At 42.7% G+C, this 12,087-nt stretch overlaps 1 protein-coding gene across 1 annotated transcript in view; it reads left to right on the top strand.

Annotated features, from left to right (window-relative positions):
- Nucleotides 1–1,979: 1,979 nt before the first annotated feature.
- The window catches only part of TRAF3 (TNF receptor associated factor 3), a 128,181-nt gene continuing 118,073 nt past the window's right edge, over nucleotides 1,980–12,087 (top strand). Inside the window, exon 1 of the mRNA XM_056545485.1 lies at nucleotides 1,980–2,299. The gene's annotated coding sequence lies outside the window, so the exon portion shown is untranslated. The remainder of the gene's footprint in view (nucleotides 2,300–12,087) is intronic.

The following is a 12,087-nucleotide window of genomic DNA, read 5'->3' as shown; positions in this document are numbered from 1 at the left end:
TCCACTATGAGCATACGCACAGGGATCTGTGAGTCACCCGCACATGGACAGTGTGTGTACTCACAGACATCGCAGACACACTCAGCCTAGCCCAGGGAGCAACCGCGATGTCTGTCAGTACACAGCAAATGTGCTTGCGACTCACAGATCCCTGTGTGTATGCTCGTAGCAGAGGATTGCTGCTTCCAGAAGACAGAGCAGGACACGCAGGCACAGCACAAGGCACACTCTAGGGACAGTCAGTAGCGCGTCCGCAGCATTAAATACTCTGCATATGCGCGACGTGTGACCCTACCCATAGTATGCATTCACACACTAAGGTAATTTTTATGTATTTTTAATAGGCATAATGATAAGGTGAATGTCTTGTGAAACCCTGAACTGCAGATCCCTAACTTCAAACCCGCTGTTGAGACTGTGTGTGAGAGTGCACCAGTAGGGTACGTTCACACGTGCGGATTTACAGCGTATTTTATGCTGCAAATCCGCTGGTGAAGGCCCGCTCTATGCTGGCTTTACATGTGCCTGCTCGTAGCGGCAATACGCCGCTACCAGCAGACACCCTGCGATGTGCGAGTTGCAGTATACTCGCAGGGAGAGCGGCTGTGATGTGCGAGTAAGTCGCGCACATTGCTGCACTGTGTCTGCTCGTAGCGGCGTATTGCCGCTACAAGCAGGCTCATGTAAAGCCAGCATAGAGCGGGGCCTTCACCAGCAGATCCGCAGCTAAATACGCTGCGAAAATCCGCGCGTGTGAACGTACCCTTAGGGTCTATTCACACGTACAGTATTCTGCGCAGATTTGATGCGCAGGATTTCAAGCTGTGTTCACTCATTCAGTTTACATTGAAATCTTCAGCAGAAAATCCTGCGCATCAAATCTGCGCAGAATACTGAACGTGTGAATAGACCCTAAGGGTACAGCCATGTTCAGTCTTCCGATTCCGTGCAGAACATTGATGGACATTCTGCACATTTGCACAATTCAGCGGGCGCTAGGACTGCTCGGAAACAGCAATGCATTTCTGAGTGGAATCTACATAAAGAATAGACATGATTGTTCTTTCTGCAGACGCCGGAATCGGAATTTCTTCGGCTCGGGCACAGTGCAGCAGAATCCCACTGAAATCAATGGGACTCTGCTGCAGCGGAATTTCCCGAGCAGAATTCCGTATGAATATTCCCGCTTGGAAATTCTGTCATGTGAACACAGCCTTAGAATGAATATAGATATTAAGTTGAGACCACACCCACTCCATGTAAACCACACCCCCCCCCCAAAAAACTGGCGAGAAAAAACACCACATTTTTATGTTGACCGTGGTGCGTGCCAAACCTTTAATGCCAAAAAAAAAAAAAAAAAAATAAACAGGTGCAAATCGATAAATACATTTCCCAGCTTTGATAAACGCCTTCAGCCATCTTAGCGATTGCCGATCGGATGTTGAACATTTCATTTGGTGAATTGGCTGAAGACTCGATTGCCTTTCCCCTCTGCTGGATACTATATGATACATTGTATACACCAGTGGTCTTCAACCTGTGGACCTCCAGATGTTGCAAAACTACAACTCCCAGCATGCCCGGACAGCCAACGGCTGTCCGGGCATGCTGGGAGTTGTAGTTTTGCAACATCTGTAGGTCCGCAGGTTGGAGACCACCGTTATACACTGTTGTGTTGTTGATGAAGCTTTATTATTATTATTATAATTATTATTATTATTGTTGTTATTATTATTATTACATTTAAATTTGTATCTTATTTTTTTCCTGCCATCCATAGACTGCTGTGTAAAACTGCCCAGTCTGATCATTCTATTTTTTTTTTTTTTTTTTATATTCCTTGGGCTCAACCATTAGCATTTGCACAGGGGGTGAGCTCTGCCTATAGTCTCCTTTTCATTCTTTCAGGCAATCCTTTAAACAGGCAATACCCCTGTGCACTGGTGGCACCCAGCTGGAGTTACAGCAGCAGTCTATGGGCGCTATGCTGTCTGCTTATAGAATCTGCAGCTGCAGCATCTGTTCCTCCCCTGACCCCTCACCACTGCAATGGCCTCATTCCTACAAGCAGCCTGCAGATAACATGCTACCCGCTCCTGTGCAACTAGTAGATGCCAGATGCCCGCTTGGCCCATGCCTACCTGGTCGCTTACCTCTACCCCATCACATCCTGAACAGTTTTGCTTGCAACTTGCTTTTTAATTATTTGCATTATTTAATTTTATCTTTTTCTTACCATGGAATCTAGAGACCTTTGGCAAGGCGCCAGCAGTGAATTCATTAAAGTCAGGAAAAGGTAAGTGTTCACCCCCCCCCCCCTTTATATTCTTAGCACACGGGGACGAGTGACCTTAGTGCACTGGATCAGGCTCTGGGGATGTACTGGTTTTCACATTGCACCTTTTTAGTGCTGCAAAAAAAATTGCCCTCTTTTCCTTACCCCGTGCCCATGTTGGCACGCTGCATGCAGAGATGGGGGAGTGCTGCAAAGCAGGTTACACTCTGTGCCAGCTATGGGGCAGGTGATGAAACAGGGAATTGATTGCATCCTTATGCATCTGGATATGAGGGAATGTCTGCAATTATTCAGAATGTATAGTCTTGAAGAGAAATGCATAGAAATCATTCATTAAATTTATGCCCCCCCCCCTTTCCCCAGGCTACCTGGCTAATGATACCGCAGTGTTAGATCTGGGAAAAGATCATAGTGATATACACTGTATGTCTGCTTTATGCAGGGAGGAAAAAAAAAAAAAACATCCGAGATCACTGAGCGTCTGCTAAGTGGGGAGGAAGCGTGCGAATCTACGGCTTAGTCTGTAGGGTGACGGCGTGAATAAATAAATCCAGGAGTGAGCGGCGGTTTAGGGATATCCATCAGGTATGCAGCGAACGATCATGGCACAAATATTCCTGACTCTTATCCTGAAATGGCATGCGAGTAAGGCTCCGCTATCCGGATGCTGTGTCATCCAGAGAAAAAAAAAAAGGAAATTTGAGGATGGTGGAGGAGAAAGGGGTGCGAGGTCATGGGGGGATAAAATAAGAAAAAATTGTATATTATATCAGGAATGTATCATAGTCCAATGGGGAATTTAGTCAGTAGTTGTGCAATGGTGGAATTTATGAAATGCAAAATGAGCAATGAGACCCCAAAGTAAAAGCATGAAGCCTTTTTCTTATTTTTTTTTATTTTTTTCTTTATTTTTTTATTATCTAGATTTTTTTTTTTTCTCCCCCCCTACGGATCACTTATATCAATGGTATGGAATGTTAAAAAGATTTTTCCGTTTTCTGTATAATAAATGGCTTGTTGGTGTTACAGGGTATATTACTTAAGATGCTGATCCACTGTGATGATGATGATGATGATGATAATGATATAGGAAATTTGCTCTTAATTTTGCCCAATATGGAGGCCATGCCCAGGATTGGTGTCATTGGAAAAGAGGGTACATGGTATTTGATGAGTGATTATATGAAGTAATGGAACGGTTGTAGAATGTAATTTTGGGTGCAGTAACTGTGCCGGAAGCTAGAGGTCTCTGCGTTATTGTAAGAAGAACGTCCTGTACTTCTGTACTGGATTGTAAGAACATCCATTGCTCAAAATTTATATAGCGGAAAAATGTTCTGCAGAATGTGACCTGTACATCACGTCCCCGGTGGGGGTGGGGGGTTGGGGGGGGGACTCATCTGTAGTCAGACATAGAGACCAATATAATACATTTAAAGTGTGGAAAGAAACATTAGATACACACATAAACATGGGAAGAACATGCAAAATGCATGCAAACCTGCAATCCCAGACAACAATGCGCTGAGTCACTAAGACCAGTTTCAGACGGGCAGAATGTGTTTGCAATATTTGCATAAATGTGTATTACGGCCACAAGTCCCAGCCTGACCATAAGTCTGATGATCCGAAGTGACAGCTGTCATCCTTATACTCAGGACCAAACTAGCACCTCTCCACAAAACTTATTTTTGCAGTTTTTTGTTTTTTAAATGTGATTTTTGAAAACTGCGACCGAGCCTAAAAATGCCAATAAAGAGTAAAGAAATGCCAAGTGGGTTTGGAGCTTCATATTTTCTTTTGACTCCCAGCTATCATCTGCCACAAAAATCACTATGTAGTGAATTTGGTGGATTATTTTGGCCCTTTTGGAGAAAAAAAAAGTGGAAACATAGCCTAAAACAGGCACAAAAATGCAGATTGTAGTGAGTCCCAATATATTAAACCGCTAGGCAATGTAATTAAATGTTCTGAATGTTGTTTTCGCGCTGCGTGGATCAGCCACACCCCTCGTGACCACACGGCCACGCCACCTCAATGCAAGTCTATGGAAGGTGCGTCACGCCCCCTCCCATAGACTTGCATTGAGAGGGCATGACCGTGACATCACGAGGGGTGTGGTCGACCCACGCAGCACGAAAACAGCGTTCGGAACATTTAGTTCTGAACGCTGGCCACTTGAGTACCCCTTTAAAAGCATAAAGTATTTTAGAAAGTTGCAGAAGTTTTCGTTACTCCAGGTTCAGCTTTAGTTACATCAGACTGGACAAACCCTTGAACCCTTGATTTAGTGTCATTGTGTTGTCACCCGATATTACCGGTAAATGGTGTTTCCTCATTTGTAAAGTTCTTTCAAGGATCCAGGAAGATGATGATCTCGGTCAGTTTCCTGTCCCACCAGTTGTCGACAAGGATCAGTCACCGGCTGCAAATGAGAAGTGTTGTCCTTGATGATATCATATGTATTGTCTCCAAACACGAGGCGGCTACGGTGGTGTGATCCATCATACAACAAAAATTCTAGAGAATAAAAAATGTTAAATATTTTATAGGTAATGGGGAACAGCTTCCAGATCTTACTGGGCAGTGGATAAAATGGCCACAACAATCTATCACTTGTATCATTGGAAAGGATTATACAACCCCTTCAAGACGGAAATTCATCACAGAGTGTGGAAGAAGATGGATGGTTGTTCCCAGTCAGCTGTGTGAAAGATGTTGGTTGTTCCCAGTCAGCTGTGTGAAAGATGTTGGTTGTTCCCAGTCAGCTGTGTGAAAGACGTTGGTTGTTCCCAGTCAGCTGTGTGGAAGACGTTGGTTGTTCCCAGTCAGCTGTGTGGAAGATGTTGGTTGTTCCCAGTCAGCTGTGTGGAAGATGTTGGTTGTTCCCAGTCAGCTGTGTGAAAGATGTTGGTTGTTCCCAGTCAGCTGTGTGAAAGAGGTTGGTTGTTCCCAGTCAGCTGTGTGAAAGAGGTTGGTTGTTCCCAGTCAGCTGTGTGAAAGATGTTGGTTGTTCCCAGTCAGCTGTGTGAAAGACGTTGGTTGTTCCCAGTCAGCTGTGTGGAAGATGTTGGTTGTTCCCAGTCAGCTGTGTGGAAGATGTTGGTTGTTCCCAGTCAGCTGTGTGAAAGATGTTGGTTGTTCCCAGTCAGCTGTGTGAAAGAGGTTGGTTGTTCCCAGTCAGCTGTGTGGAAGATGTTGGTTGTTCCCAGTCAGCTGTGTGAAAGATGTTGGTTGTTCCCAGTCAGCTGTGTGTAAAATACAGAGTAAGTAGAAGGAAAATGGGAAGGTTATAAAAGGGAAGTGATAGTTGGACTAAGTAAGACATGAAAGCGTCAAGATAGACAACTCACTGCAATATGCATAGAAAATAGAGAATATGCCACACAACAAATCGGAGGAAAAAGAAATAGACCTCTCACCTAAACGGAACAAAACAAGAGAGTGTGGAGGATTGGATGAAAGTGGTATCATTGATCAGACCTATCTGCATTGGCCAAGGAGAAGTTATGGGAACTGTCTAGGGTCATACAAAGATGACAACCACTTCCCATAATTTATAATATGGGGCTTGAACAAAGGAATTTGATTGCCACATTAGTTTTTCGTTTTTTGCTGTAATTTTCCCCAAATTGCACCAGAAATGGTGCTATTTTACCACAGTAAAAAACTAAATTACATAAAAATTTGTGAAAAAATGCAGTAACAATTCAACATAAATACTTCGACTTTTCATAAAACCCCTCAGCTGTGGCTATAGGTCAAATAACTTTTGCCTAAAGGCAGTATTTAAGAAAAATGCACTTTAAATAAGATAATGTATCAAAACTGCACATAATGTGTACTGACCCCTACCCACTTATCAATCTAATCAGTTCGCCTGTGTAAACTCCAGCTCCAGCAGCCTAATAAGATGACCAGGTGCACTGATCAAACTCCACCCCCTCTCTCTCTCTCTCTCTCTCTGCAAAGCCAGATGAATCTCATGAAATTAGGAAATCATTTCAGTGATGGAATAACAGACAAAATAGAGATTATCCCATGCCTGCCACATCAGCTAAAACAGGTGAGCACAAGACATACAAAAAAAAAAAAACCCTATGCATTATTTTCTAATAATAGCCTATGCAGCACTATATAGGCGTAAAAAAAAATTCTCGGGCTCTAGAAATCACCCCTATGACTAGATTCCGTCCTGTGATGCTGACACTGTTATGTGAAAAAATTCGAACTCTTATGATGTGGAATATTATCGTCTGAACTTCGGGGAATTCAGGGATCAGAAAGGCTGAGAAGAACAACAAAGGACAAAGGGGAATTTTTTTTCTTCTCATTGGTGATTCCCGAATGTGTATGATCTGGAAAAACATCATAATTAAAAATAATTTCCTTTTATATGAATGAGGAATGTGGCCTGAAACTCAATGTACAGCTATAAAACAGCTGAAACATTAAACAGCTATAAAAAAAAAAATCTTTGACTTGCTATGAAGAAATAAAGCTGGTGAGTCCCGAATTTTTGCCCAGGATTATAACTAAAACTGGAGCGCTCTTTGCTCAGAGCAGTATTTTCCAACTAAGGTGCCTCCAGCTGTTGCAAAAGTACACCTCCCAGCATGCCCGGACAGCCTTGGGCTGTCCGGGCATGCTGGGAGGTGTAGTTTTGCAACAGCTGGAGGCACCCTGGTTGGAAAACGCTGTGCTCACATGGCAGAGGGATTTCCTTATCCCTATGTTTTAGGGAGAATAAAGGGAATGTTGTTGTGATTATCATTAGGGTACAGGGTCCCTTTAAAAGCTATATGAAGAATTGCCGCTTATGTACCTACATATTGCCTATAGAAATTCATGCTTCAGCAGTCACACCTCTCCTGGGAATTTTCTTTCTCTCCTTCCCTGTTATAAACCTAGCAGCCATTGAAGGTAATCTTAGTAGACATAGAGAAAACATGTCTGTGCAATGACCTTTGTATTGTAACAACAACCAAGACCTTAAAGAACCTCCTTTATATGATATAGGGGAATTTCCTGCCTGTTGATCACTGTAGATTGTTACCTCAGCTTTATATGACTTTTACCGTCTTATACCAGGGTCTACCAGGAACAACCATTTCCTGATCCTTTTAAGACAGTGAATGTCCAGCTGTTGCAAAACTACCATTCTCAGAATGCCCTGTAAAACAGGAGAGCCATTGATTTAAATGGGTCTAAATAGAAAGCAATGAATTACCTGGTCGAACTCATTTCGGTGATCATAGTTAGTGTGGTCATACAGGTACAGCTGCACAGTCCTCTCTGTCCCCTCCCTGCACTCATCACTATGATCATAGAGAGAACTGCGTGGCCATACAGTATCAGCTGCACAGTCCTCTCTATCCCCTCCCTGCACTCATCTCTATGATCATAGAGAGAACTGTGTGATTATACAGTTACAGATGCACAGTCCTCTCTGTCCCCTCCCTGCACTCATCTCTATGATCATAGAACTGTGTGGTCATACAGTTACAGCTGCACAGTCCTCTCTGTCCCCTCCCTGCACTCATCTCTATGATCATAGAACTGTGTGGTCATACAGTTACAGCTGCACAGTCCTCTCCATCCCCTCCCTGCACTCATCTCTATGATCATAGAGAGAACTGTGGGGTCATACAGTTACAGCTGCACAGTCCTCTCTATCCCCTCCCTGCACTCATCTCTATAATCATAGAGAGAACTGTGTGGTCATACAGTTACAGCTGCACAGTCCTCTCTATCCCCTCCCTGCACTTATCACTATGATCATAGAGAGAACTGCGTGGCCATACAGTATCAGCTACACAGTCCTCTCTATTCCCTCCCTGCACTCATCTCTATGATCATAGAGAGAACTGTGTGGTCCTACAGTTACAGCTGCACAGTCCTCTGTCCCCTCCCTGCACTCATCTCTATGATCATAGAACTGTGTGGCCATACAGTAACAGCTGCACAGTCCTCTCTATCCCCTCCCTGCACGGTAAGATACAGTAAACAATAAGTTACAGGTGGAACATCGCTGGACACCAGCTATGTAACATTCACCCCTTCACTACCCTAAACCACAAGCAACACCACAACTCCCAGCATGTCCGGACACTGTCGTCAAGGGATCGCTGTACTTTGGAAAGACATATCCAAAATTGGAGTAAAGAATTTGGGAGTCGGCTGTAACGCTCATAGTTGAGAGAATTTTATATTCCATTTTATGTCTAGATACAATTTGTGTATAATGATGGCAAAGTCTGCCAATACTTTCTGTTTTTTAGTGGATTCTGAGGGCTTTGTACATTGGATGGATGCCTATTTGCATTGCATTACTGGTTCTGTATGTAAGCGCAGCTCTGGAACTCCGACCAACCAGTGTGCTAGAGGCACACTGGATGGGAAATACTGCATTATAGAATAAAATGCTGGGAGTGGTAGTTTTGCAACAGCTGGAGGTACACTGGATGGGAAATACTGCATTATAGAATAAAATGCTGGGAGTGGTAGTTTTGCAACAGCTGGAGGTACACTGGATGGGAAATACTGCATTATAGAATAAAATGCTGGGAGTGGTAGTTTACAACAGTTGGAGGTACACTGGATGGGAAATACTGCATTATAGAATAAAATGCTGGGAGTGGTAGTTTTGCAACAGCTGGAGGTACACTGGAATGGAAATACTGCATTATAGAATAAAATGCTGGGAGTGGTAGTTTTGCAACAGCTGGAGGCACACTGGAATGGAAATACTGCATTATAGAATAAAATGCTGGGAGTGGTAGTTTTGCAACAGCTGGAGGCACACTGGATGGGAAATACTGCATTATAGAATAAAATGCTGGGAGTGGTAGTTTTGCAACAGCTGGAGGTACACTGGATGGGAAATACTGCATTATAGAATAAAATGAAGGATGCAATGAAAAAGTACACCTTGTTCTGTGATGAAATAAGCCCCCAAGGAGGAACAAACTAAAACACGGGCCCTCATTTACTATTCTAAACCCGACCTCTTTTGTCGGGTTTTTTTGGCGCATCTTTGTCTGTGCCATGTCGCAGACATCGTGCGCCAGTCTGCGACACTATGCGACATTTTTTCCCGACGGACCCGATGTGGATTCTCCCAAACCCGAAAAAGGGGCGTAACCCGACATTTCTGAGCTTTCCCACGTATTTATTAAGGTTTCCAACCCGAATTTGTTGAATTGTTGTGGATTTTTTCCCGACAGCTCAGAGAAGTTGGAAACCAAAACCTACAAAACCCACGTGCGACAAACAGGATGCGACATAATAATAATAAATACCAGGGGAAAAAGCAGTCGGGTAAGAAAGCAACATAGACTTACAACCCGATTTTCTTAGTAAATGAGGGCCACTGTCGCCAAGAATTACTTTGACAGGAAGGGGTTAATACTTACAATCGGCCTGGTCAATCTAGCCCATGGCTGTCAAGGTTATGGTGGGAGTTGTATTTTGCAACAGCTGAGGAGCCACAAATTGACGCCCACTGCCCTGTGGCTATTAAGGCATGATGGGAGTTGTGGTTATGCAACAGCTGGAGACACACAGGGGTTGGGCTGTGCTGCCTAATAGTAAAAGTATCACATGTAGGCTAAGGCCTCGTTCACATTGCCGTTGTGCTCTGCTGTATTAAAGGGGTACTCCAATGGAAAAAATATATTTAAATCAACTGGTGCCAGAAAGTTAAACAGATTTGTAAATTACTTCTATTAAAAAAAATATTAATCCTTCCAGTACTTATTGGCTTCTTTTATGATCCACAGGAAGTTCTTTTCTTTTTGAATTTCCTTTCTGTCTGCTGACACCTTTGTCCATTTTAGGAACTGTCCAGAGCAGGATAGGTTTTCTATGGGAATTTGCTCCTACTCTGGACAGTTCCTAAAATGGACAGAGGTGTCAGCAGAGAGCACTGTAGTCAGACAGAAAGGAAATTCAAAAAGAAAAGAACTTCCTGTGGATCATACAGCAGCTGATAAGTACTGAAAGGATTAAGATTTTTTTTTGATAGAAGTAATTTACAAATCTGTTTAACTTTCTGGCACCAGTTGAGATATATATATATATATATATATATATATATATATATATATATATATATAAAATTTCCAGTGGAGTACCCCTTTAAGCTCTGTTGGAAGTTCCGTCAAAACGGATTTTAGCAAAGAAGCAAATAGGGTATGCACTTTTTTTCTCCCGTAAACTACCCGATCCTGATGGACCCCATTCAAATCAATGGGATCTGTTTGGACCCAGTAATGTCCGTTTTGGGGCCGTTTGGCGCAAAAAAAAAAAAAAAAAAGCCAAACTGACCGAGAATGGGTCAAAGCACAATAGCAATGTGAGCGTAACCTAAGTTTCCACCGAAAAAAACAAAACTGCCCTGTAATTTTTCACTTCCAAGATGCAGTTTTTGTGGTGTTTTTCTTTTTCTTTTTAAATAGTGGGGGAGATTTATCAAAACCTGTGCAGAGGAAAAATTGCCCAGTTGCCCATAGCAACCAATCAGATCGCTTCTTTCATTTTTACCTAAGGCCTCTGCAAACTGAAAGAAGTGATCTGATTGGTTGGACTCTTCCTCTGGACAGGTTTGAATAAATCTCCCCCAGTGGGTTTTAGTCTTGGCGTTTTCCCCCTGCCTTTTTAACATGACAAGTCACGCTAAACCCATGTGATGTTTTTTATGGCAAATTTTAATTTTTTTTTGCTCCCATAGACTCCTAAGGCTGGGTTCACACCACGTTTTTCAAGTACGTTTCCCGTATACGTTTTCATTATTGAAAATGTATGTGACCATATTTAAAACCGTATACATAGACAAATAATTGAAAACCGGATGCGTACAGTTTGCTTGCAATACGGTTTTCTCCCGTACTCAAAATCGTAGTTGACCACGGTTATGTCTCCGGTTTAAAAACCGTACTGCAACCGCATACGTTTTTTTTTTTTTAACATGGACATCAATGGGAAACACACATGTATACGGTTCCATACGAGAAACCGTACACGTTTTTTACTTTGCACATGCGCATTATTATCCTAAAGTCCCCACCTAAGACCCCTCCCATTAAAAATGGACAACATTTTCAAAAACGTATGTTTTTTTTAGATAAAAACGGACGGAACCGTATGCACTTTTAAAAACGCATACGGTTTACTTTTTCCCATACTGTTCCATCCGTTTTTTTGCCATACGGTTTTCTTTAGAAAAACTGATTGAAAACAGTATGGCAAAAACGTGATGTGAACCCAGCCTAAGGGAGAGATCCACCAAGATTTTGTCCAACCAGCCCCCCCCCCCCCCACCTTCTAAAAAAAAACGCTATAGTCTCAACATACTGCGATTTTGGAAAACTGCTGCTGATCCCCAAAACCGCAGAAAAGCGCCAAAGATGAGTGAAAAAAGGCCAAGTGTTTTCGGCTTTTCAAAAATCCCTATTGACTTTCAGCTAACATCTGGCCGTGGCCTTTTTTTTTTTTTTTTTTTTGTGTGTGTGTTTTTTTACCAAAAAAAACATGGTGGACATTTGTGGCGATTTTGCAAGAAATGAAAACAAAAAACGAGTGTAAATGTAGGGGCATTTTGTGGTGTTTCTGGCCCATCCCGGACCCGCTCCCCCCCCAGCGATGACTGTTCTGGGTCTTTTTTAGACTCTCAGCCTTAAAATACATCCATGGGGCTTTCCTGAACCTCCCTGTCTGGTTTTAGAACATTTTTCTTCTCTTTTTATTTTTTTCTGGCTCCGATAAAGTGGCTCACATGGTTTCCATGT

This window comes from Hyla sarda, chromosome 11 (genome assembly GCF_029499605.1).
Source record: "Hyla sarda isolate aHylSar1 chromosome 11, aHylSar1.hap1, whole genome shotgun sequence".
NCBI lineage: Eukaryota > Metazoa > Chordata > Amphibia > Anura > Hylidae > Hyla > Hyla sarda.
This window is presented reverse-complemented; position numbering and strand designations above follow the sequence as displayed.